Genomic DNA, 27,593 nt, shown 5'->3' with positions numbered 1-27,593 from the left:
TCTCCGAAGGTCCTCGAGTTGCGTGAAATTTCTAGGATCAACCAAAATGCATGAAAATATGCTATGCATGATGATCTAGTGTATAACATTCCAAATTAAAAATTTGGGATGTTACAAACCTACCCCCCTTAAGATGAATCTCGCCCTCGAGATTCGGGTTGGCTAGAAAATAGGTGAGGGTGGTCCTTGAGCAAATCTTCTTCTCTCTCCCAGGTGGCTTCATCCTCTGAGTGGTGGTTCCACTGAACTTTGCAAAACTTGATAACCTTGCTGCGGGTAACTCTGCTGGCATAATCGAGAATCTTGACTGGCTTCTCCTCATATGTTAAGTCATCCTCCAACTGAATCGCTTCGAGTGGCACGGTATCTCTTAGCGGTACCTCCGCCATCTCGGCATGACACTTCTTCAACTGAGAAACATGGAATACATCATGAACTCCTGACAGTCTCTCTGGTAATTCCAACTTATAAGCGACTTCTCCCATACGTTTCAAGATCTTAAACGGTCCAACGAAACGCGGTGCTAACTTTCCCTTAACTCCAAAGTGCTTAACTCCTCGAAGTGGGGATACTCGGAGATAAACTCTGTCTTCGGTTTCATAAACGGTCTCCTTGAGTTTTGAATCTGCGTAGCTCTTCTGCCTGGACTGGGCTACCTTGAGCCTATCGCGAATCAACTTAACTTTCCGTTCAGACTCCTTAATCAAATCTGGTCCAAAGAATTGACGGTCTCCAACTTCGTCCCATGACAACGGTGTCCTGCACCTCCTTCCGTATAAAGCTTCGAAAGGTGCCATCTTCAAACTGGTCTGATAGCTGTTGTTATAAGAAAACTCCGCATACGGCAAGTTATCGTCCCAGCTAGATCCATAATCTAGTGCACAAGCTCTCAACATATCTTCCAAAATCTGATTGACTCTCTCGGTCTGTCCATCTGTCCGCGGATGAAAAGCTGTGCTGAACTCTAGTCTGGTTCCTAAAGTTTCATGCAACTGATTCCAAAACTTTGAGGTAAACTGGGTTCCTCTATCTGATACGATACTCGTCGGAACTCCATGCAAACAAATGATCCTAGTCATGTATATCTTCGCCAACTTAGCACTGGTGTAAGTGGTCTTAACTGGAATGAAATGTGCTACCTTTGTCAAACGATCAACTACTACCCATATCGAGTCATATCCTGCTTTCGTCCTGGGTAGTCCTGTGATAAAGTCCATGCATATCTTATCCCACTTCCATTCGGGTATCGGCAATGGTTGTAACAATCCTGCTGGCTTCTGATGCTCTGCCTTTACTCTATGACATATGTCACAAACCGCTACATAGGCTGCAATATCCTTCTTCATTCTGGTCCACCAGAATGTTTTCTTCAAATCCAAATACATCTTGGCATTCCCTGGGTGAATCGAATACGGTGAATCATGTGCCTCCTGCAAAATCAACTTCCTGATCTCCGGGTCATTTGGCACATAAACACGGTCCTCAAACCATAAGGTATCGTGCTCATCCTCACGAAATCCCTTTGCTTTTCCTTCGCTCATTTTCTCTTTTATAGCAGCAATCTCCTTGTCAGATTTCTGAGCTTCTCTGATTCTATCCATCAATGTTGACTGAATTTCCAATGCTACTACATAGCCTCTCGGAACTATTTCCAAACATAGCTCACGAAGGTTTTCTGCTAACTCCTTGGGTATTTTCCCCGTCACTAGGGTGTTGACATGGCTCTTACGGCTCAATGCGTCAGCTACTACATTAGCTTTCCCGGGATGATAATGCAATTTCATATCATAATCCTTGATGAGCTCCAACCATCTCCTTTGTCTGAGGTTCAACTCCTTCTGAGTGAAAATGTATTTCAAACTCTTGTGATCCGTGTACACCTCACAATGATTTCCAATGAGGAACTGTCTCCACATTTTCAATGCATGCACTACGGCTGCTAACTCCAAATCATGCGTGGCATAATTCAACTCATGAGGCTTCAGTTGCCGTGAAGCATACGAAACAACTCTTCCTTCCTGCATAAGCACTGCTCCAAGTCCTCGACGTGAAGCGTCACAATACACCTCATAATCCTAGGTCTGATCTGGTAAGATCAATACTGGTGAGGTAACCAAACGTTTCTTCAACTCCTGAAAACTAGCCTCACACTCGTTAGTCCATTTGAACTTAGTATCCTTCTTTAATAATTCAGTCATAGGCTTCGCAATCTTTGAGAAATTCTCAATAAATCTCCGGTAGTATCCTGCGAGTCCAAGAAAACTCCGGATCTCTCCAACTGTTGTTGGTGCTTCCCATTCGGTTACGGTCTCAACCTTTATGGGGTCAACTGCTATACCTTCTCCGGATATAACATGTCCGTGGAATCCAACTTCCTTCAACCAAAACTCACATTTGCTGAATTTGGCGTATAACTGATGTTCCCTTAGTTTCTCCAAAACCAAACGCAAATGTTCCTTGTGCTCCTCTTCATCCTTTGAATAAACTAGGATGTCATCAATGAACACTACGACGAACTTATCCAAAAACTCCATAAACACTTTGTTCATCAGGTTCATGAAATAGGCAGGTGCGTTAGTCAATCCAAATGACATAACGGTATACTCATACAGTCCATATCTCGTGGTGAATGTTGTCTTAGGTATGTCCTGCTCTCGAATCTTCAACTGATGGTACCCTGATCGCAAATCGATCTTGGAAAACACTTTAGCTCCTTGCAACCGATCAAACAGATTGTTGATCATTGGCAGTGGGTACTTGTTCTTGATGGTTACTTCATTCAATCCCCGATAATCTACAACCATCCTTAATGATCCATCCTTCTTTTCCACTAGAAGTACGGGTGATCCCCAAGGCGATGAACTTGGGCGAATGTAACCTTTCTCCAATAACTCCTTAATCTGATTCTTAATCTCTACCAAATCCTTTGCTGGCATCCGGTATGGTCGCTTCGATATTGGGCCGGTACCTGGCAAAAGCTCAATTAAGAACTCTATGTCTCTATCCGGTGGCATGCCTGGCAACTCTTCAGGAAATACATCAGGAAAATCTTTTACCACTGGTACTTCCTCCTGCACAACTCCTGATAAGGAATTTAATTGTGTCCTGTTTGATACATGCCGGGATACATACTTGATCCTTCTCCCTTCTGGTGTGGTAAGCAAAATTGACTTACTAGCACACTCAATATTCCCTTTATACTTTGATAACCAATCCATGCCTAATATCACATCCAATCCTTGAGATTCCAATACTATTAGGTCTGAGGAAAAAACATAGTTACCAATCCTTAATGGTAACCGATCACACCATAAACTTGCCACATACTCTGCTCCTGGCGAGGTTACTAACATGGGTGACCTAAGGGCTTGGGTTGGTAGGTTATACTTATCCACAAATCCCCTTGAGATGTATGAATGCGATGCACCAGTATCAAAAAGAACGAGTGCAGTAAATGACTTAACCAAAAACTTACCTATTACTGCATCGGGCTGATCTTCAACCTCCTCCACATTAACGTGGTTCACCTGTCCTCTATTGAAAGGGTTCGGCTTCTTCCCAGAGCTTCCATTGCCATTTCCATTCTGGCCTTCAGGACATTCATTAGCATAATGTCCGGTCTTCGAACACTTAAAACAGGTGACTTGACTCAGATCTCTCTTGGTTGGGGTCGATGGGGTGGTCCGATTCTGGCCGTTGCTTCCTCCATTCCCATTACCACTCTTTTGGCCATTATTGTTGTGCGAGCTACCTCCTCCATGGGTGTGCTGAAACTGAAATCCCGGTTTAGGGGTAAAACGGGGCTTCTGCTGGGCTCCAGAGTTATACTTCCCCTGTCCATACTTCCTCTTACGGTTCTCAATCTGCTGTTGCTTCCCTTCAATCATGATGGCACGATCTACCAACTCCTGGTAGTTGTTGAAACTCGCTACCATCAACTGCATGCTTAATTCATCATTCAATCCTTCCAGAAACTTCTCCTGCTTAGCTGCATCCGTAGCAACGTCATCTGGGGCATAACGTGCTAACTTGCTGAAATCGTCAACGTACTGGCCAACTGTCCTTCCTCCTTGGCGTAAGTTGCGAAACTCACGCTTCTTCATGGCCATAGCTCCTGCTGAAACATGGGCAGTGCGGAAAGCTTGCTAAAACTGATCCCATGTGACAGTGTCAACTGGGTAAGTGGCTGTGAAATTCTCCCACCATGCTGCCGCCGGTCCGTCAAGCTGGTGTGCGGCAAACTTCACTTTCTCACCATCCGTGCATCCTGCAGTGGTCAACTCCCTTCCTATCTTGCGGAGCCAATCGTCTGCTACTATTGGCTCGGTGCTACTAGAAAACACTGGCGGATTTAGCCTAAGGAAACGGGCTAAGTGGTCAACAGGGGGTGGTGGTGGTGGGTTATTGTTGTTGTTCTACTGGTTCTGGACTAACATCTGCATCAATTGATTTTGCTGCTGGATCAATTGAGTGAGCTCCGGTGGAAATCCATTGTCACGTCTCAGAGGCATCTGAGGGTTTAGAAAAGAAGAGAATTAAGAATAGAGTGAGGTCTAAAGGGAAAACACTACCCCAATGCACAGGAGCAAAAGCACACAAAATCACTTCATTCAATCAAACAAGGGCTTACAAACGGTCTAAAACTATCACAAAAGTGCTCGAACTATAATGTTTACATGGGGGAATACTACTACTATCTGGTGGTCATCTAGAAATTTGAACCGGTGGAAGACTCCATGATATCTGCTCCAGCTTCGTCTTCAAAGTCGGGTTCACTTGGATCCGAATCGGTGTCGTCGATGATGATGTAGTTGTCCGGACATGCGACGTACTCGTCTTCCTCCATGGATGCTAACTTCTCCTTGAGTTCTTCAATCTCCTGCTTAAGATCGTTATTGTGCCTTGCTAGAGCTACGATCTCGTCCATGTAGTCCTTGCGTGTAGACTTCAGTTCTCCTTCTAGCTCGATGATCCTTGCCTTCGCATTCTTCAACTCTATCATATCATTGCACATCTGGTTCTCGTGGCGTCGAATGTGCTGGTTTAACTCCTGGATGAATGATGCAATAGATCTATCCTTCTTGGTGCTGACTAACTCCCATTGTTCATCTCGGCATCCGCAAATCTGGTAGATAGTCTCCTTGAGGTCTTCTTGGTAAACTTCTCCAATGCGTCCTATGGTGATATGAGCTGCCATGCTCCTTCCCAGACTCCAGGTTGGTGCATTGAAAACACTATCTATAGGCTTCGTGATTGGCGCGAATGTCCTTCCCGGAACATGAGCTTGAATCTTCCAGCGCTCCACTTCAGGCAGAGTGGCGTTGAAGGTTCCCGTGAAGCTTGGTAATCCAATGTTCAGGTACTTGGTGACTTCCTTCAGGTGAAATCCAAATGGTGTGCCTTCATCCGGTTGAGCGTACTTAATCTTCGCGTGTGTCATCCTAAAAGAGTAGAAAAGATGAGGAGTTAGAAAATGAGAAGAGAATGGTAATCTATGGCTTTAACTTAGTGGTCGTGTCCTACAGTCAGCGTGTGCTCTGATACCATTCTCTGTGGCGACCCGACCCGAATGGATCAAGTCTACTGTGCTCCGGTGTCATCCCTGGATCAGTAATGCTGACACCACACAGTACAGCGAAGGATTTATAGCAGAGTGGCAATCACACACTTATTACATTGTTGTCTCAAAGAGAACTTATTACAATAAGAATGGCTTAAGGCCATCTAGTGTCGATAACAGCGGAAGACTTGGAAGATAAATGGGTCCATCAACTCCAGCGGCATCACTGAGTATAGAACCACGACCTAAAAACACCTTACTCGTCGTCTGAAAAGTCTGCAACATGAGAAGTTGCAGCCCGAAAACGGGTCAACACATGGAATATGCTGGCAAAGTAACACATAGAGAGTAATGGAATGAAACAGCTATACTATATGCATATATGGCTGGTGGAAAGCTCTATGGTTACAGTTTTGCGTAAAGCCAGTTTTTCCCTACTGCAAAGGAATAAGTTTATTTAACTATCATGGTGGTTGTGAAACATCGAGAATGGTTGACAGCATTCTCAATCCCAACTAAAAATAATTAAAACCCAACAACATTAATTAGAAGTAACATGTTGAGATTCACATGATATTCAAGTACTAGATACTCAAGTTGTCCATAACCGGGGACACGGCTAATCATGATTAGTTTATACACTCTGCAGAGGTTTGCGCACTTTTCCCCACATGACTCGATCGCCTCCGTTTGTTTTCTTGCACTACATGGTGTTTGAGAAACGGATGACCGAGACATAGTCTTTCAGAAGCACTAGCACCTTACATGTGGGGTAGACCGTAGCACCTACAACCCCTACATCTGCTAGTCCACCCCGTAAGAGTTCGCACAACTTAGTCAACTATGCCAGAGCCCATAGTAGCATGTGGCTGCACACGGAAGTTTCTAGCATGGAAGATCTTATGATCCCTTTGAGCCTGGGTGGCGGTCCAAAAAAAAACAGGCAAGTCCTGATAGACATCAGGTGCCTCAATCCACCCAGATGTGTGTTTAAGTTGCCACCTTAGATAAACCATTAAAATTAACAATACTCACATCTATCATGGATTTCACTCACCCAATCCACGTCTACTAGCATAGCATGGCATAATAAGCAAACGTAGAAGTAACTCCCAAAGGTTTCATAGTAATACAGGTGATAGGTGCTACCTCATCTACTTCCCATCCCACAGTTTAATTAGATCCTAATCATGAAATGTGATAGGATTGATCTAATGCAATAAAACATGGGTTGTAGAAAAGGTATGATCAAAGTGTTACTTGCCTTGCTGATGATCCGCGAGTCCTAGGGTTTCGAAGTAACAAGCGGCGCAATCCGGGTGATCTATCGCAGACAAACAACAAGCATACAATAAGTACTCATCTAACGCAAGGTAAAACTCGAACAAGAGAATGAACCAGAAAGTTCAACTTAAGAACTCCGGTTGCAAAGAAAGAACAAACCGAACAAAGAAACGGAAAACAAACGGCAGAAGAAAACAACTCGGTTCTAGCAAGTTGAAACTAGGTCAAATTTTACTGGGGCAAAAACTTGTTTAAGTTGATTAGACGGAACGGCGGTTTCGAAACGAAACTCCAGGCGCTTGAATCACCTGATTCCGATAAACGAGCGAGAAGAAAGACTAGAACGAAGATCGGATCTGAGATCGCGATCGCGGAATAAATCCGACGAAAAGAAAAGAAGAACGGTTAAACGAACGGACGTCGTTAACCGAGAAAAATCCGGTGATCACGTTCGTTAGGACGAACGGTCCGGCGAACGGTCCAAAGGCAACTAAATCGGAAAAGAAAACAAATCCGATCTAGGGTTTCGGAGAAGAAAACCGAAACGAAAAACCGATCTAGAAAACGAAACAGAAGAGAAGAAAAGAATCATAATGATTAGAAGAAAATGATCCGAGGGAAAATCGACGCGTGGCAACCTCCGGCGAGGTCTCCGGCGAGGGGCTCCGGCGGCGGCGGCGGCGTGGTCAAGGGCGGTGGCGGCGATGTAAGGCGGCGGCGGCGCGGGTGCAGTGGAGGGCTTGGGGCTTGAGGTTTGATTTGATGATTTAGAGGGGGGTGTTGGGGTATTTATATTGGGGAGGGGAGGGGTTTACTTGGGGTAGGGGGCAAGAAAATGAGTAGGAAAAGGAAAACGAAACAAAGGAAAGGGGAGGGGCTAACCCTAGCCTGACTCGGCTAGAGCAAGAGGCGGCGGCGGCTGGCGCCTGCCTTGCCTGGCGCACGGCGCGCAGGGGCTGGGGCGGTGGCCGGCTGGCTGGGCCTTTGGCCCGGCTGGCCTGGCGGGAGGCTCCTTTGTTTTTTTTAACTGGTTTTCGCGCGCAGAAAAAAAAAGAGAACTAAACGAACTCCGAAAAACCTAAAGTAAATTTTCGCCGACTCCTAAAAATGAGTCGAACAAAATGAACTTTTCTCCGGGCCTATAATGCAATTTTTGAAAACGCGCATTTTTCCCTATCCAAATAAAATGCAAATAAATTCGGCCAAACCAAAAATTAATCTATTTATTAAATCTTCATTTTTCCTCAATTTTGGGAAAGTCATATTATTCCCTCTCTTATATTTTTGATATCGGAAAAATTATTGAAGATGAAATAAATAAATCGAATGATCCTCTTTTCAAATTCGAGAAAATTCTCAAATATGAAAATAACGAAATCTCCAACTCTCTCCGAAGGTCCTCGAGTTGCGTGAAATTTCTAGGATCAACCAAAATGCATGAAAATATGCTATGCATGATGATCTAGTGTATAACATTCCAAATTAAAAATTTGGGATGTTACGTTTAGTCAACGGATCTGTGACATTCAGATCTGTATGCACTTTACAAATATCTATGTCTCCATCTTGAACATTTTCACGAATGGAGTTGAAGCGACGGTTGATGTGTCTGGTCTTCTTGTGAAACCTGGGCTCCTTGGCAAGGGCAATAGCTCCAGTGTTATCACAGAAGAGAGTCATCAGGCCCGACACATTGGGAATAACTCCTAGGTTGGTAATGAACTCCTTCATCCAAATTGCTTCATGCGCTGCCTCCGAGGCTGCCATGTACTCTGCTTCACATGTAGATCCCGCCACGATGCTTTGCTTGCAACTGCACCAGCTTACTACCCCACCATTCAAAATAAACACATATCCGGTTTGTGACTTGGAGTCATCCAGATCTGTGTTGAAGCTAGCATCGATGTAACCCTTTACGACAAGCTCTTCGTCACCTCCATAAACGAGAAACATATCCTTAGTCCTTTTCAGGTACTTCAGGATATTCTTGACCGCTGTCCAGTGTTCCATGCCGGGATTACTTTGGTACCTTCCTACCAAACTTACGGCAAGGTTTACATCAGGTCTGGTACACAACATGGCATACATAATAGACCCTATGGCTGAGGCATAGGGGATGACACTCATCTTTTCTCTATCTTATGCCGTGGTCGGGCTTTGAGCCGAGCTCAATTTCACACCTTGCAATACAGGCAAGAACCCCTTCTTGGAATGATCCTTATTGAACTTCTTCAATATCTTATCGAGGTATGTTCTTTGCAAAAGACCTATGAGGTGTCTCGATCTATCTCTGTAGATCTTGATGCCTAATATGTAAGCTACTTCTCCAAGGTCCTTCATTGAAAAACACTTATTCAAGTAGGCCTTTATGCTCTCCAAGAGCTCTATATCATTTCCCATCAAAAGTATGCCATCCACATATAATATGAGAAATGCTATAGAGCTCCCACTCACTTTCTTGTAAACGCGGGCTTCTCCATAAGTCTGCATAAACCCAAACGCTTTGATCATTTCATCAAAGCGAATGTTCCAACTCCGTGATGCTTGCACCAGCCCATAGATGGAGCGCTGGAGCTTGCATACATTGTTAGCATTCTTAGGATCGACAAAACCTTCCGGCTGCATCATATACAATTCTTCCTTAAGAAAGCCGTTAAGGAATGCCGTTTTGACGTCCATTTGCCATATCTCGTAATCGTAGAATGCAACAATTGCTAACAAGATTCGGATGGACTTCAGCTTCGCTACGGGTGAGAAGGTCTCATCGTAGTCAACCCCTTGAACTTGTCGATAACCTTTAGCGACAAGTCAAGCTTTATATATGGTAACATTACCATCCACGTCCATCTTCTTCTTAAAGATCCATTTATTTTCTATCGCTCGCCGATCATCGGGCAAGTCTGTCAAAGTCCATACTTTGTTTTCATACATGGATCCTATCTCGGATTGCATGGCTTCAAGCCATTTGTTGGAATCTGGGCCCGCCATCTCTTCTTCATAGTTCGAAGGTTCACCGTTGTCTAACAACATGATTTCCAGGACAGGGTTGCCATACCATTCTGGTGTGGAACATGTCCTTGTGGACCTACGAAGTTCAGTAGCAGCTTGATCCGAAGTACCTTGATCATCATCATTAACTTCCTCTCTAGTTGGTGCAGGCACCACAGGAACATCTTCCTGAGCTGCGCTACTTTCTGCTTCAAGAGGTAGTACTTCATCAAGTTCTACTTTCCTCCCACTTACTTCTTTCTAGAGAAACTCATTCTCCAGAAAGGATCCGTTCTTGGCAACAAAGATCTTGCCTTCGGATCTGAGGTAGAAGGTATACCCAATGGTTTCCTGAGGGTATCCTATGAAGACGCATTTTTCCGACTTGGGTTTGAGCTTTTCAGGTTGAAGTTTCTTGACATAAGCATCGCATCCCCAAACTTTTAGAAACGACAGCTTAGATTTCTTCGCAAACCATAATTCATACGGTGTCGTCTCAACGGATTTTGACGGAGCCCTATTTAAAGTGAATGCGGCAGTCTCTAAAGCATAGCCCCAAAATGAGAGCGGTAGATCGGTAAGAGACATCATAGATCGCACCATATCCAATAGAGTGCGATTATGACGTTCGGACACACCATTGCGCTGAGGTGTTCTAGGCGGCGTGAGTTGTGAAATGATTCCACATTTCCTTAAGTGTGTGCCAAATTCGTGACTCAAATATTCCCCTCCATGATCTGATCATAAGAACTTTATTTTCCTGCCACATTGATTTTCAACCTCACTCTGAAATTCCTTGAACCTTTCAAAGGTCTCAGACTTGTGTTTCATTAAGTAGACATACCCATATCTACTTAAGTCATCAGTGAGGGTGAGGACATAATGATAGCCACCGCGAGCCTCAACGCTCATTGGACTGCACACATTAGTATGTATGATTTCCAATAAGTTGGTTGCTCGCTCCATTGTTTCGGAGAACGGAGTCTTGGTCATTTTACCCATGAGGCATGGTTCGCACGTGTCAAATGATTCGTAATCAAGAGACTCCAAAAGTCCATATGCATGGAGCTTCTTCATGCGTTTGACACCAATGTGACCAAGGCGGCAGTGCCACAAGTATGTGGGACTATCATTATCAACCTTACATCTTTTGGTATCCACACTATGAATATGTGTAACATTACGTTCGAGATTCATTAAGAATAAACCATTGACCAGCGAGGCATGACCATAAAACATATCTCTCATATAAATAGAACAACCATTATTCTCAGATTTAAATGAGTAGCCATCTCGTATTAAACGAGATCCTGATACAATGTCCATGCTCAAAGCTGGCACTAAATAACAATTATTGAGGTTTAAAACTAATCCCGTAGGTAAATGTAGAGGTAGCGCGCCGACGGCGATCACATCGACCTTGGAACCATTCCCGACACGCATCGTCACCTCGTCCTTCGCCAGTCTCCGCTTATTCCGCAGCTCCTGTTTTGAGTTACAAATATGAGCAACCGCACCGGTATCAAATACCCAGGAGCTACTAAGAGTACTGGTAAGGTACACATCAATAACATGTATATCACATATACCTTTGGTGTTGCCGGCCTTCTTGTCCGCTAAGTACTTGGGGCAGTTCCGCTTCCAGTGACCACTTCCCTTGCAATAAAAACACTCAGTCTCAGGCTTGGGTCCATTCTTTGGCTTCTTCCCGGCAGCTTGCTTGCCGGGCGCGGCAACTCCCTTGCCGTCTTTCTTGAAACCCTTTTTGCCCTTGCCTTTCTTGAACTTAGTGGTTTTATTCACCATCAACACTTGATGTTCCTTTTTGATTTCCACCTCCGCTGATTTCAGCATCGGATATACCTCAGGAATGGTTTTCTCCATCCCGTGCATATTGAAGTTCATCACAAAGCTCTTGTAGCTCAGTGGAAGCGACTGAAGGATTCTGTCAATGAACGCGTCATCCGAGAGATTAATTCCCAGCTAAGACAAGCGGTTGTGCAACCCAGACATTTTAAGTATGTGCTCGCTGATGGAACTATTCTCCTCCATCTTACAACTGTAGAACTTGTCGGAGACTTCATATATCTCGACCCGGGCATGAGCTTGGAAAACCATTTTCAGCTCTGTGCTGCTCGAAACGCTTTTGGAGCCCCGGTTCTAAGCTGTAAAGCATGCCGCACTGAACCAGGGAGTAATCATCAACACGAGACTGCCAAGCGTTCATAACGTCTTGGTTTGCTGGGACTGGTGCTTCACCTAGCGGTGCTTCAAGGACATATGATTTCTTGGCAGCTATGAGGATGATCCTCAAGTTCCGGACCCAGTCCGTATAGTTGCTACCATCGTCTTTCAGCTTGGTTGTCTCTAGGAATGCGCGCGTTGAAGTTGAGGACAACATTAGCATGGGCTATTTGATCTACAAGACATATTGTAAAGATTTTAGACTAAGTTCATGATAATTAAGTTCACCTAATCAAATTATTTATGAACTCCCACTCAGACAGACATCCCTCTAGTCATCTAAGTGATACATGATCCGAGTCAACTAGGCCGTGTTCGATCATCATGTGAGACGGACTAGTCATCATCGGTGAACATCTTCATGTTGATCATATCTTCTATACGACTCATGTTCGACCTTTGGTCTTCCGTGTTCCGAGGCCATGTCTGTACATGCTAGGCTCGTCAAGTCAACCTAAGTGTATTGCGTGTGTAAATTTGGCTTACACTCGTTGTATTCGAACATTAGAATCTATCACACCCGATCATCACGTGGTGCTTTGAAACAACGAACCTTCGCAACGGTGCACAGTTAGGGGGAACACTTTCTTGAAATTATTGTGAGGGATCATCTTATTTAAGCTACCATCGTTCTAAGCAAATAAGATGTAAAACATGATAAACATCACATGCAATCAAATAGTGACATGATATGGCCAATATCATTTTTGCTCCTTTTGATCTCCATCTTCGGGGCGCCATGATCATCATTGTCACCGGCATGACACCATGATCTCCATCATCGTGTCCTCATGAAGTTGTCTCGTCAACTATTACTTCTACTACTATGGCTAACAGTTTAGCAATAAAGTAAAGTAATTACATGACGTTTATGTTGACACGCAGGTCATAAATAAATTAAGACAACTCCTATGGCTCCTGCCGGTTGTCATACTCATCGACATGCAAGTCGTGATTCCTATTACAAGAACATGATCAATCTCATACATCACATATATCATTCATCACATCCTTTTGGCCATATCACATCACATGGCATATGCTGCAAAAACAAGTTAGACGTCCTCTAATTGTTGTTGCAAATTTTTTACGTGGCTGCTATAGGTTTCTTAGCAAGAACGTTTCTTACCTACGCCAAAACCACAACGTGATATGCCAATTTCTATTTACCCTTCATAAGGACCCTTTTCATCAAATCCGATCCAACTAAAGTGGGAGAGACAGACACCCGCTAGCCACCTTATGCAACTAGTGCATGTCAGTCAGTGGAACCTGTCTCACGTAAGTGTATGTGTAAGGTCAGTCCGGGCCGCTTCATCCCACGATGCCGCCGAATCAAGATAAGACTAGTAACGGCAACTAAATTGACAAAATCGACGCCCACAACAACTTGTGTTCTACTCGTGCATAGAAACTACGCATAGACCTAGCTCTCATACCACTGTCGGGGATCGTTGCAGAAATTAAAAAAATTCTACGCATCACCAAGATCAGTCTATGGAGTAACTAGCAACGAGAGAGAGAGGAGTGCATCTACATGCCCTTGTAGATCGCGAGCGGAAGCGTTCAAGAGAACGGGGTTGATGGAGTCGTACTCGTCGTGATCCAAATCACCGATGATCCTAGCGCCAAACGGACGGCACCTCCACGTTCAACACACGTACGGACCGGTGACGTCTCCCACGCCTTGATCCAGCAAGGAGGAGGGAGAGGTTGAGGAAGAGGGCTCCAATAGCAGCACGACGGCGTGGTGGTGATGGAGTGGCAGTACTCCGGTAGGGCTTCGCCAAGCTCTTGCGGAGGAGGAGAGGTGATGGGGAGGGGAGGGGCTGCGCCTTGGATGTGGTGTTGCAGCCCTCCCCTCGCCCCTCTATTTATAGGGAGAAGGGGGAAGGGGGCCGGCCCCTCTAGATGGGATCTAGAGGGGGGGCGGCGGCCAAGGGGGAGGGGTCTTGCCCCCCAAGCCAAGGGGGGTGCCCCCTTTAGGGTTGCCCCCAACCCTAGGCGCATGGGCCCTAGGGGGGGTTGGCGCCCCAGCCCACTTGGGGCTGGTCCCTTCCACCTATAGCCCATAAGGCCCTCCGGGGCAGGTGGACCCCCCGGTGGACCCCGGAACCCCTCCGGTGGTCCCGGTACAATACCGGTATGCCCCCGGATATTTCCGGAGACCGTATGATGAGTTCCCATATATAAATCCTCACCTCCGGACCATTCTAGAACTCCTCGTGACGTCCAGGATCTCATCCGGGACTCTGTAAGTGCATCTAGTGCCCCTTAGTGTTTTTGGTGTATTGAAGACTTATAGGTTAAGGGACTAATGTGTTTATGAGTGTACAATGGTCTATAAGTCTATGAGGAGTTTGATATTTATAGAGAAAGTCGACCCCTAAAAATGAAGTTCTTCGACTGAAGACTTTGGTATTCTGAAGACTTTCTGAAGACTTTGAAAGTGAAGAAATTGGTGTGACCTTGAAGACTTGGTATTCATTCGAGGAACATGAAGCGTGAAGACTTTTGTTTTCGTAGTTTTGTTTTCTCTTTCTTGAGTCATAGGAAACACCGTACTGTTAAAGGGGGTCGAGGAAATACTAAGGAAAATTTTCCATGTGATGCTCAACTCAAAATCCTACACCTACCAATCCCTTCGAGTGAAGCCATTGGAAATCTCATACAGTTCAGTCAATTTCTTCAGTGACAGAGACGAAGTTATTCTAGTCGCTGAGGAATTTGTTCTGACCGAGGAGTTAGGAATTCGCCAGTGCAGATTGCCTACCCAGTGAGGAACATGATAGCCCTGAGGAATTTGTACCTCAAATTTCCGACCGTTGCTGTGCTACGCGCCAGCTGTCCCAAAATATCTTATCCATCCAACGGTCATATCATTGAAGGGCATTTATGTCTTATCATGTCGGGTTGCTCCCTAGGCTATAAATAGCCGCCCCCTACAACCACTAGCTGGTTGGCTGCTCCAAGAGAAACTGGCACTTGTCAATTGATAGCATTCCATCCTCCAAGAACTTTGAGCGAAAATCATCGAGTGAGGAAAACCCAAACCCAAACACCTACAAACCCAAAGTGATTGAGCATCACTGAAGATATTGATCCTGCGTGGATCCGACGCTTGTTACCTTTGAAGACTGTGCTTCTTCCAGACGGTTAGGCGTCATGGTCTAGAGCATCCAAGAGGAATTGTGGATCACCGAGTGACCAAGTTTGTGAAGGTTCGGAAGTCACATGAAGACTTACCACGAGTGATTGGGCGAGGACCGTGTGTCCTTAGCTCAAGGAGAATACAGTGAGGACTGTGTGTCCTCAGGTTTAAATACCTAGCCGTTCCAACCAGATGTACAACTGAGACATCAGTTGGAACTAGTCTACCAAATCATTGTCTTCACCAAGCCAACTGGTTCTATTTCCTCAACTCTTTCATTTCCTCAGTATTGTGTTGTTTTCTTGTCATATCTGTGTTTGAAGACTTTGACTGAAGACTTTCTCAATTTCCTCAGTTCAATTTCTTCAGTCTGTTTGTCTTCATCTAGTGTTATCCTGTGATTACGCTTTCTGTACTCTGTGCTTGTCTTCATTTTATCATGATGACTATGCTTGTCTTCTGTTATGTTTACTTCTGAGTACTTATTCCGCTGCAAGTAGTTCTTTGCTAAGGAATTGAGGAAATTTCTTAGTGAAGAATTCATAAAAATCGCCTATTCACCCCCCTCTAGTCAATATAACGCACTTTCAATTGGTATCAGAGCAAGGTACTCCCTTGTTCTGTGTGATTTTGGTTTAACCGCCTGGAGTTTTAGTTATGTCGACCATAGGTATGATCAAGGTCTCTGCTGGGTGTCCTACCTTCGATGGGATGGACTACCCCTACTGGAAGAATAAGATGCGAATGCATCTTGAGGCAATTGATAACGATCTCTGGTATGTTGTGGAAAATGGTGTTCCCTCTGTCTCACCCTCTCTGAACGCTACCGATGTAAAGAGATTCAAGCAACTCGATTCTCAAGCGAAGAATATCATATGTAGCCATCTGAGCAAAGGACAATATGGAAGAGTGAGTGCTTTGGAAACTGCCAAGCTTATCTGGGATAGGCTGTCCAAAGTCAATGAAGGAGTTTCAACTCAGCGTGACTCTCGAGTTGATGTTCTTCGCAATCTCTTCAACCGCTTCAAAAGACTCGACAATGAAAACATTCAGCAAACCTTCGATTGCCTCACTGACATCTCAAATGAGCTTCAAGCACTTGGTGCCACTGACATCACCGACCATGAGGTGGTGAAGAAATTGCTGAGATCGCCTGATTCCTCATTTGATACTCTCGCATTGATGATACAAGAGCGTGCTGATTACAAGTCACTTGACCCCGCTGATATCCTCAAGAGGCTAAATACTCATGAGTTCCAGCTTGCTGAAATGAGAGATCTCTATGGTTTGAGCTATGGCAGATCACGTGCACTGAAGGCCAAGGCAGTATCTGAGTCCGAAGATCCAGACTCTGGTAGCAGCCTTGGTGACCCTGAAGAACTGAGTCATGATCTAGCACTGCTTGTGAAGAAATTTCAGAAGTTCTCAAGACGTGGTCGCTTTGGAAAACCCTCAAGGAGCAATGATTCCTCATCCAGTGACTACAAGAAGAGGCTTTGTCACAAGTGCAAGAAACCTGGACATTACATTCAAGATTGTCCTCAGTGGGAAAAGGAATCAAACAAGAAGAAATACAAGGATTACAGTTTTGATGATGCGAAGAAAAAGAAGAAGTCCTCAAAATCTTCATCATCAAAATCCCCAAAGTCTTCATCTCATAAGAAGAGCAGCTCCAAGAAGGCCGGGGCATTCATTGGCAAGGAAATGGACTCTGAAGCTGAATCTAAGGAACAAGAGGAAGAGGAGGCATCTGAGGACTCCGAGTCTGGTGTGGCGAGCCTAGCCCTTGCTACTGCATTCGTCAGCAAGTCTATCTTCAACTCTGAAGAAAATGACCTCACCAACAAGGCTGATGAAGGCAATGATGACTACGCTCCCACCTATTGCTTCATGGAAAAGGGTGCCAAGGTACTTAAATATACCTCCTCTGAGTCTAGTGAAGATGAATCTGATGAAAATCTTAAGCCCAACTACTCTAAACTTGCTAAAATTGCTGTAAAACAACAAAGGGCTTTTGAAAAGGTTCAAAACATGCTAGACAAAAGTGATGATATGTTGGGTGAAGAAATGGATCGCACTAAAATCTTGATTGAAAATCTTCAAAGACTTCAGACCAGGTTTGACAACCTTTAAGGTCATCATAACACTCTCTTGTCTGATCATGAGAAGCTTTCTTATGAATTTCTTCGAAGAAAGCAAGATCTTGAGAAGCTAAGAGTGAGTTATGAAGATCTTCAGAAGGAGCGTGATTCATTACTTGCTCAACAAATCAGCGCTGCTAAGGAAGAATTTGTTCCTCCATGTTTGAAATGCATTGAACGTGAATCTGCTAATTCTTCACCTGAATGTTCAAATGCTTCTAATGTTACAAATTCTTCACCTGCCTCTGCTATCCCTAATTCCTCATCTGAGGACATTGCTAGTATCACTAAAGATGTAGGGCTGAAGGAATTGTACATGACAGGCATGTACAAAAGCCTCAAAGGCATCAAACTCTTTGTGATGTGCTTAAAAAGCAGATCCTCAACAGGAACCCTAGGAAAGAGGGTATTGCCTTTGAGAGGAAACTCAATGCTGATGGTACATATTGGAAGGCTGAGCAGTACCCCAAAACCTCATGGGTTGCTGCAAACGGACCTCCAGTTGATCCATCTAATTTATCTGGCTATACATGTGAATCTTCTCATTCTTCTGATGAGTCATTTGACTCCAACTATAAACTGTTCAAAAATCAGAATGGTGAAGTATTTGCTAGATATGTTGGCACTAACTGCAGGAATGGTTCCCCTATGAAGAAAATCTGGGTTCCCAAAAGGTGCCTTGAAAGTCTTCAGGTGAATGTCCTCATGACACCACCTGTGAAGAATAGGAACCCCAGATCAGATTCTTCATATGGACCAAATTCTTCATCTGGATCCAAGTCCTCATACGGACCAAATTCCTCATGTGGATCAAATTCCTCAAAAGGATCAAAGTCCTCATATAAACATCATCGTGCTAACAACTCTGTTTCGCAGGGAAGAGCCAAGGGCTATGAATATGAGCATTATTCTTCTAATCATTATGTTCATAAGTCCTCGAAGAATTTCTCTGCTTATTCATATGCTTACCCTAACGCCTCTTATGTGAAACAAAATGGTTTGGCCTCTATGCCACCATTCTCATATGGAGCTCGCAGAGTGATGAACTCTTTGCCACCCCTTCAGATGTGGGTGGTGAAGAAAAAGAACTAATCTCTTCTGCAGGGTCAGGTCTCCAGACGTGCGTAAACGTCTGAAGAATTTGCTGGGGACCTGACAAATTTGCCTGAAAGGACGCATGCTAATCATGAAGAAATGAACTTTCATTTCACGTGTCCTCCTACTGCTTTATTTGTCTTACTGCTTGATGAAATTCATCTGATGAATTTGATATCATATTCTTCACTGATGAAGTATATGAGTTCGTAAGCTGCACTAATTCATCTGCAGGATGATCAACCCAAAGCCACTGAGTGGGTCCTCGATAGTGGATGTACAAATCACATGACTGGTGACAAGAATCTATTGGTGGATGCTCCCTTATCACCATCGCATTTGAAGCATATCATCTTTGCTGACAAAGGCAAAAGTCAGGTATTGGGTCTAGGTAAGGTTGCGATCACAAAGGATCGACACATGGACAAAGTCATGCTTGTTGAGTCCTTAGGATATAACCTTATGTCTGTCTCAATGCTTTGTGATCTTGATATGGTTGTTGTCTTTGGCAAGTATCGTTGTGTTGAGGTTATGGAAGCTGACAATTCCAAAGTCTTCGAAGGATTTAGGAGAGGAGACTTGTATATTGTTGATTTCTCTACAGGACCTCAACCAGCCGTGTGCCTACTTGCAAAAGCTTCAGAAGGATGGCTATGGCATCGACGACTTGGTCATGCAGGCATGAGGAATTTGCACACGCTTGCAAAGAAGAAGCATGTCATTGGCATTGAGAATGTCAAATTCCTCAAGGATCATTTATGCGGAGCTTGTGAAGCTGGAAAGATGACCAAGGCCAAGCATCCAGCAAAGACTATCATGACCACTACTCGTCCATTTGAATTGCTTCACATGGATCTCTTTGGTCCTAATCATTATTCTTCTGTTTCAAATGAAGCATCTCAATATGGCTTTGTTATTGTTGATGATTACTCTCGTTACACATGGGTACACCTTGTTACTTACAAACATGAAGTGCAGGAAGTCTTCAAACGATTTTCCTCGAGGGCTTCAACCAACTTTGGTGTGAAGATCAAGCACATCAGAAGTGACAACGGCACTGAGTTCAAGAATTCGGGACTCGATGACTATCTTGATGAACTTGGTATTACTCATGAGTTATCTGCTCCTTATACTCCTTAATAGAATGGCGTCGTGGAGCGCAAGAACATGACTCTTGCTGAGATGGCTCGCACTATGCTCGATGAGTACAAAACGCCTCATCGTTTCTAGGTTGATACAATTGATACTGCGTGCCACATCATCAACAGAGTATATCTTCACAAATTCTTCAAGAAGACTACCTATGAACTCCTCACTGACAAGAAACCCAATGTGAGTTATTTCAAAGTCTTCGGTGCTAAATGCTGGATTAGAGATCCTCACCATAACTCAAAATTTGCACCGAAAGCACATGAAGGTTTTATGCTTGGTTACGGAAAGGACTCGCACACCTACAGAGTCTTCAACAACGTCCTTCACAAGGTTGTTGAAACTGTAGATGTGCGGTTCGATGAAACTAATGGCTCGCAAAGAGAGCACCTACCTTCTGTGATAGATGAACCAGCACCTAAGGATTCTATCAAGCTCAAGGCTACTGAGGATGTCATTCCTACTGAAGAATCTGCTGAAGAATTCATTCCAGAACGTAAAGAACGTCGAGCTGATGCACCTGAGGAAACTACTGAAGAAAATGGTGCTAAAGAAAATGCTGAGCAAATTCCTCAACGACAACCAGCTCATCCTCACGTTGCAAAAGAAGTGCAAGTGGAGAAGATCATCGATGACATTAGAGCACCAGGTCCTCTCACACGCTCAAAAGCTTCACACTTATCTAACTTTTGTGGGCACTATGCTTTTGTCTCTATCACAGAGCCCACTAAGGTAGATGAAGCATTTCTGGAACCTGAGTGGATTCAGGCCATGCAAGAAGAATTACATCAATTCAAGCTCAACAACATCTGGCAACTGGTCAAACGTCCAGATCCTCGCAAGCATAATATCATTGGCACAAAGTGGATCTACCACAACAAGCAAGATGAAAATGGCCTTGTGATGAGGAATAAGGCACGACTAGTAGCTCAAGGCTACACACAGGTTGAAGGAATTGATTTCAATGAAACTTTTGCACTTGTTGCTAGACTTGAGGCTATTCGCATATTACTTGCTTATGCTAACCATCATGATATCATCTTATATCAAATGGATGTGAAAAGTGCATTCCTCAACGGTAAGCTTGAGGAAGAAGTATATGTTGCTCAACCCCCAGGTTTTGAAGATCCAAAGAATCCTGATAAAGTCTTCAGACTCAATAAGGCCCTCTATGGCCTCAAGCAGGCCCCTCGGGCGTGGTATGATACTTTGAAGGAATTCCTCATGAAGAATGGCTTCACACCGGTTCACTCGATCCTACTCTCTTTACTAAATCTTATGATGGTGAACTGTTTGTGTGCCAAATATATGTTGATGATATTATCTTTGGCTGTACTGACCAACGTTACAGTGATGAATTTGCTTATATGATGAGTGAAGAATATCAAATGTCTATGATGGGAGAGTTGAAATTCTTCTTAGGTCTTCAAATTCGTCAACAGCACAATGGCATATTTATATCTCAGGAGAAATACCTCAAGGATGTACTAAGGAAATTCGGCATGCAAGATTGCAAAGGCATCAAAATTCCTATGCCCACAAATGGCCATCTGTGCACTGATGAAAATGGTATTGACTTCGATCATAAGGTATACCGCTCCATGATTGGTTATTTATTGTACTTGTGCATCTAGGCCAGATATAATGCTTAGTGTTTGCATGTGTGCCCGATTTCAAGCTGCACCGAAGGAATCACACCATAAGGCTGTGAAGCATATTCTTCGATATCTAGCTCACACACCAACATTAGGATTATGGTATCCCAAGGGCTCGGATTTTGATCTCATTGGATATTCTGACTCTGACTATGCTGGTGATCGTGTGGACCGCAAGTCAACATCTGGTACATGTCATTTCCTCGGACGATCTTTGGTCTGTTGGTCCTCGAAGAAACAAAACTGTGTATCACTGTCTACTGCTGAAGCTGAGTACATTGCTGCTGGTTCTTGCTGTGCTCAACTGCTATGGATGAAGCAAACTCTCAAGGACTATGGCGTCAACGTGAAGAATGTGCCTCTCCTCTATGACAATGAGAGTGCCATCAAGATTGCTCACAACCCAGTTCAGCACTCGAAAGACAAAGCACATTCAGATTCATCATCATTTTCTTCACGATCATGTGTTGAAGGGCGACATTTCTATTGACCATGTGAAGACTGAAGAACAACTAGCCGATATCTTCACAAAGCCCTTGGATGAGAAGAGATTTAGCAAGTTGCAGTGTGAGCTAAATATCTTAGAGTCTTCGAATGTACTTTGAAAAGGCACTCATCCTAACACTTATGCAAAATTGATGACTTAGATGTGCAACACATGAAGAAACGTTTTTCTTCAATCAATGAAGAATAACACTCTAAGTGTGAAGAAATTAATGAAGAATTTGATTCTCAGAACCCTACGACAATTGTACGCGGTGTCTGAAATCATCATTCTTATACGGTGGGTCACGCCACCACAAAAGTTGAAAATCTTCAATTTGAGTTTTTCCTTAGTGTTTGAAATTCCTCAGTTGTTCAAATCCTTCAACTTTGAAAATCTTCACTTGTTCCGTGAGTTTATGTCCTCTACAGCATTCACTTATGGCTATTTCTTCAAGTTGATTTTTCTGCTAAGTGAATGTGATCGGACCCTTCCCCCTCTATGCTATACTCAATCCAATCTATTCACAAATTCTTCATGTGCGTTCTATTTGAAACTCGTTCAAAATCTTCACTGTGTCCTTGTCAGCTGAAGAAATTGCGAACGGAACGTTAAAACTAATCTTATCCAAATTTTTGGTTTTGCCGCTCAAACCGTTCCGCATCCCACGATGCATTTTTCTACTCACCCACGATCTAACACGATCTCCACCTCTCAGTACGTGGGTGACACATGTTGTGCGAAGGAGAAGGGTCAGGGGCATGTTCGTCCCAAATCTTCGGGCGAACAATTTTTCTCTACGACTATAAATACCCCCTCACCCCTTCCTCACTTCCTTTACTCCACTCGATCTCTCTCTCCCGTTCGAGCTTCCCAAACCCTAGAGCCGCCGCTACTCCATCGTCGCCGGTGAGGAAGAGCTTCGCTGCCTCGACCTCGTCGCCGTCGTACTCGCGCCAGCCACGGAAAGCTTCACTCCGCTGTCACCGTAGCCGTCTTCCTCCGCCGAGTTAGGGCATGGAAGATCTGCACAGACGAACTTCACTGCTCCACCTCACTGTTCATCGTGTTCTTCGTTAAGGGTAATTAAAAGTTACTTTTACTGCCCTCTTTGATTCGAATGTTTTTTACAAAATCTTCAAAGGTGTTTTATTCTTCAAATCCTCACACACAAAACACCTCACAAGTCATTTGTTCTTGATTCGTTTCTCTAAGCATCATTTTTCTTCAAGATTCCTCAATTGTGTGGATCTTCGGTCTATACAACTCTGGAACCTAAGACAAAAACGCTTAGTGAAATTCTTCAAGACTCATCTAATCAAATTCCTCAAACTTGTACTTTTTGAAAAATCTTCTGAGAACGCATATGACCTCTCCAAATTCCTCGCAACTATACTCTGTTCACAGGTACTGATGAGGACATGACTACCTTGGATACGACCAAAAATATTGCATACATGCATATTTGTCAGGTGATTTCTAGTGCAAACTATTCAATTATCTATTCATGTTATCTGGAACAAAAATACTGCACACACTTTTGTGTTTTGTCTAATTACAGGTGTATGGGACATTTGTACAATCCAGATATGAAGATAGGGGAAAAGGAGAAGTTTAGGTTCTATTCAAAAAGTCCTCTCACGTCACTTTTGGGCCAAGAGAAGATAGAGTCCAAGTCTCTCACGTTCTGGATTCAGATTCAGACTGCACACACATACCTGAATCAAAATGCCAACAACTTTTTCATATGGACTCCGAATTGGGTGATTCTTTTTTTTGTTGGAAAGTAGATTTCATTCTCTTTCCAACCCAATTGGATTCACCTTTAAATTCGTCCGGAGCGTTGAGATATGGACGAAACAATCTGACGTTACAGCAGAATCCGAGTCAAACAACAAGTCCAAGGGTGTTGCATCACCTCCACTTGGGCCCATGAGCCTTGTACGACCTAAGGTTGGTTTTAGGCTGCCTTGGGACGTCCTCCCACCTCCTTGGCCGCCACCGCTTGCTCCTATATGAGTAGATCCATCTAGTAGCTTTTTCCTTGGGATTTGTTTAGTTAAAAGTTAGCCATTGCAACTTCGTGTACTTCGTTTGTGTCCAACAACCAGACCAAGACCGCTTTCGGATCCCCACCTTTATCAATAATTCATCTATATTCACAATATCCAGATTGCATTATCATATTCTTGCTTGTTCTTCGATTGCGTGCAGGAATAGACCTTCGTGGTCAGGCTGATTGTGCTTCCAGCATCGTCAGTAACCTCGGGAGATTGGTTTAGCGATTGCTAAGGCGCAACGTCGTGCATGTTTGTAGTCGGATCATCAAAGTCGGCTCCACCAAATCGATAGTTATCATCTCATCGAAAGATCAGGACACCCTTGCCTCTATCAAGTGGTATCAGTTTTCGGGTTGCTCGGTGAGAATTTCCAGTTTCCCCTAGATTAGATTTATTTTCTTACCTATTGTCCAAGAAAAAGCCACAAAAAAGTTAGATCTATTCATCCTTTTGCCCAAGCCAGTCTGAGCCTTTGCAATTTTCATTTCATTGTTTGCATTATTGAATTATCGGTTGCATCATCGTGTCGAGTTGCTGGTCGGGTCTACTTCGTTTAGAGTTTCGAGTTCTGTTCACATTAGTCACGTCGCGGCTGCATCGTTATCCCTTCTGTTGTCCACCACACCATCCATCAATTTCCACCACGTGCTACCCATAGTTCATTGTCACAATCATAGTTGAGGTCGTTCACATCTTCGCTTGATCCAATCTGCATCTTATCTAGTTTGTCTTGGAAAGAGGGTGAGAAAAAAAGACAGAGAAAAAAAATAGAGAAAAAAGAGAGAAAAAAAGAGAAAGAAAAAGAAAAAATAGTGTGCGGAAAAAAAGAGAGAAGAAAAAAAAACAAAATTCGGATCTATCTAGACTCAATCTCGTAGTTGAATTCGGATTGGAATCTGTTTTGTGCACTGTTCAGTAAAACAGGCATAACTTCCTCATACGAAGTCCGTTTTGGCTCCGCGAGTACTCAAATGAAAGCTAGCGACGAGCCGCATCTAAATAGTTGCAGAGGCTAGTTCAATTTTTGACACCTTAAAATCATCTTCTAAATAGGTCTTTTTGCCCTCCGAAGTTCGCGGACACAGATTATTCCAGTTTTTCAAGCCAGTTTCAGAATTCTTTGACTCCTCATATCAACTTGGAATTGAGTGATTCTTTTTGCATTGGAAAGCTTGAGTTAGTAGCATTTTTGAAAAAAATTATCAGAAAATTGGCTCAAAGTTTTCAAGAGGAAAGTTGGAGAGAGAGTTGTTGTATATCGTGCTTGGCAGTTGGTTTTCATCATTATCTTTACTGCCGTTGTGATCTTCACTTATATCTTGCTGTCCAGAGCTACTTAGTATCCTTCATTAATGCTAGTTGTGCTACACCGTGACCTCATTAGTGTTCTAGGCTCGCGTCTCTAGTCCGGTCTAGCCTAGGACCAGCACAGTACCTTCGTTGAGCGTTTATTCAACATTGCATCTCTGAATTGATTATTGCTAATATTTTGCTACCATATATAGCCAACCCAGCTCCACATATTTCTACACCATGTATACGTACGTTCCCCTGGCAACCGCTTTATACAATCTTTGGAGTTATTTGACACCGTTGGTTGCCTGTCACCACCTGCCGCATGGTAAGAACTTCTAAGATATTGATATTTGCTTTACTGTGAGCAATTTACAACCACATCCTAGTAGTTCATCGGAACATTATTCTCGAATTTTGTTTTTTGTTTCTACTAATCATGACAGGTTCCAGAGATAGAAGTTCTTGGACGACGGACACATCATCACCATCACGAGAGTTGGGACAACACACACAAGCACATGGTCAGGTTATCTCTTTACCATCATTTGAGGGTAGATTTAATCCTGCTATTTATCTAGCTTGGGAGCTTGAAGTAGAACAAGTTTTTAGTCACCATGACTTTTCTGAACTTGAGCGAGTACGAGCTGCCACTAGAGCATTTACTGGTTTTGCTTCTGTTTGGTGGAGTGTGCATTGTAAGAAAAACATTGGTAACCAACCCACAACTTGGAAAGATTTGAAAGATGTAATGAGACAACAATTTTTCCCTCCTTACTATCGTCGTGAATTGCTTCGCAAATTTGAACAATTTAAACAAGGCAACAACACTGTTCATGCTTACTACCAAGAGTTCAAATCTTATTGCATCATTGTGACATAGAAGAATCTGAGGATGATACAATGAACATATTTTTTGGTAGTTTGAACCATGATATTCAGGCACGATTTCAGTATATTCCTCGTTGCATTACTGGTATGTATGATCGTGCTTGTACCTTTGAGAGACAGTTACAGGAGGATACATGGGTGACTACAACAACTACTATTCTAGTTCATGCTCACCACCACCGCTTGGTTCCTCCACCGTTGCACCTACTAGAGCAGCTATACCTCAGATTGTGAGCGCGACATCATCTCAAGAGTATGGTACATTGCCATCATCCGTACCTACATCAACTACATCTTTGCGACAAGGTAACTATAAAGGTATTGATGATATAACTTCACATGAGAATGATACATGCCTAGTTAACTTGAATACATCATGTGTTGAGTTACCTGTTGATTTGAGCGCATCACCTATTTAGAGAATCATGTTACTGTCATGAATGCGTCATGTGATCAAACAACTGAAATACCAACAATTTTGAGTGCATCGAATTAACTGTTGATGCAAAAGAACCAATGTTTAATCATTTTGATATGACCTCTAATCTTGGTGATGATTTTGTGTCAAATGACTTATTGCATGTTTGCTTATTTAAGCATGTTGTAGCATGTAAATTTGATGCAAGTAATGTTTATTCACCAATGTTGGGATGGTTTAATGATGAATATTGTCCATCTATTAATATGAATAAGAGCTTCACTTATATGTGTAAACTGAGTTGCAATACTTTCATGCCTTCTACTTCTTGTGATAATATTTTGGCTTTACAATTTATTGACTATGAAAGTTACTCATGTATACATGTGTCATATGTGCAAAATCCACGGGAAGTAAAAATGGATGACATATACATATACAACATGTACACCTTGTCCCTTTTGTTAGCCACATTTCAGATTAAGCAACGCCGATGACGGCTTTATTTTCAAGAAGGGGAGGACGATGAGGACATTACTACCTTGGATACGACCAAAAATATTGCATACATGCATATTTGTCAGGTGATTTCTAGTGCAAACTATTCAATTATCTATTCATGTTATCCGGAACAAAAATACTTCACACACTTTTGTGTTTTGTCTAATTGCAGGTGTATGGGACATTTGTACAATCCACATATGAAGATAGGGAAAAAGGAGAAGTTTAGGTTCTGTTCAAAAAGTCCTCTCACATCACTTTTGGGCCAAGAGAAGATAGAGTCCAAGTCTCTCACGTTCTAGATTCAGATTCGGACTGCACAGACATACCTGAATCAAAACGCCAACAACTTTTTCATACGTACTCCGAATTGGGTGATTATTTTTTTGTTGGAAAGTAGATTTCATACTCTTTCCAACACAATTGGATTCACCTTTAAATTCGTCCGGAGCGTTGAGATATGAACGAAACAATCTGACGCTGCAGCAGAATCCGAGTCAAACAACAAGTCCAAGGTGTTGCATCACCTCCACTTGGGCCCATGAGCCTTGTACGACCTAGGGTTGGTTTTAGGCTGCCTTGGGACGTCCTCCCACCTCCTTGGCCGCCACCCCCTTGCTCCTATATAAGTAGATTCATCTAGTAGCTTTCTCCTTGGGATTTGTTTAGTTAAAAGTTA

The sequence above is a fragment of the Triticum dicoccoides genome, chromosome 6A (assembly GCF_002162155.2).
Source record: "Triticum dicoccoides isolate Atlit2015 ecotype Zavitan chromosome 6A, WEW_v2.0, whole genome shotgun sequence".
Taxonomy (NCBI): domain Eukaryota; kingdom Viridiplantae; phylum Streptophyta; class Magnoliopsida; order Poales; family Poaceae; genus Triticum; species Triticum dicoccoides.
Note: the sequence above shows the minus strand (reverse complement) of the source record.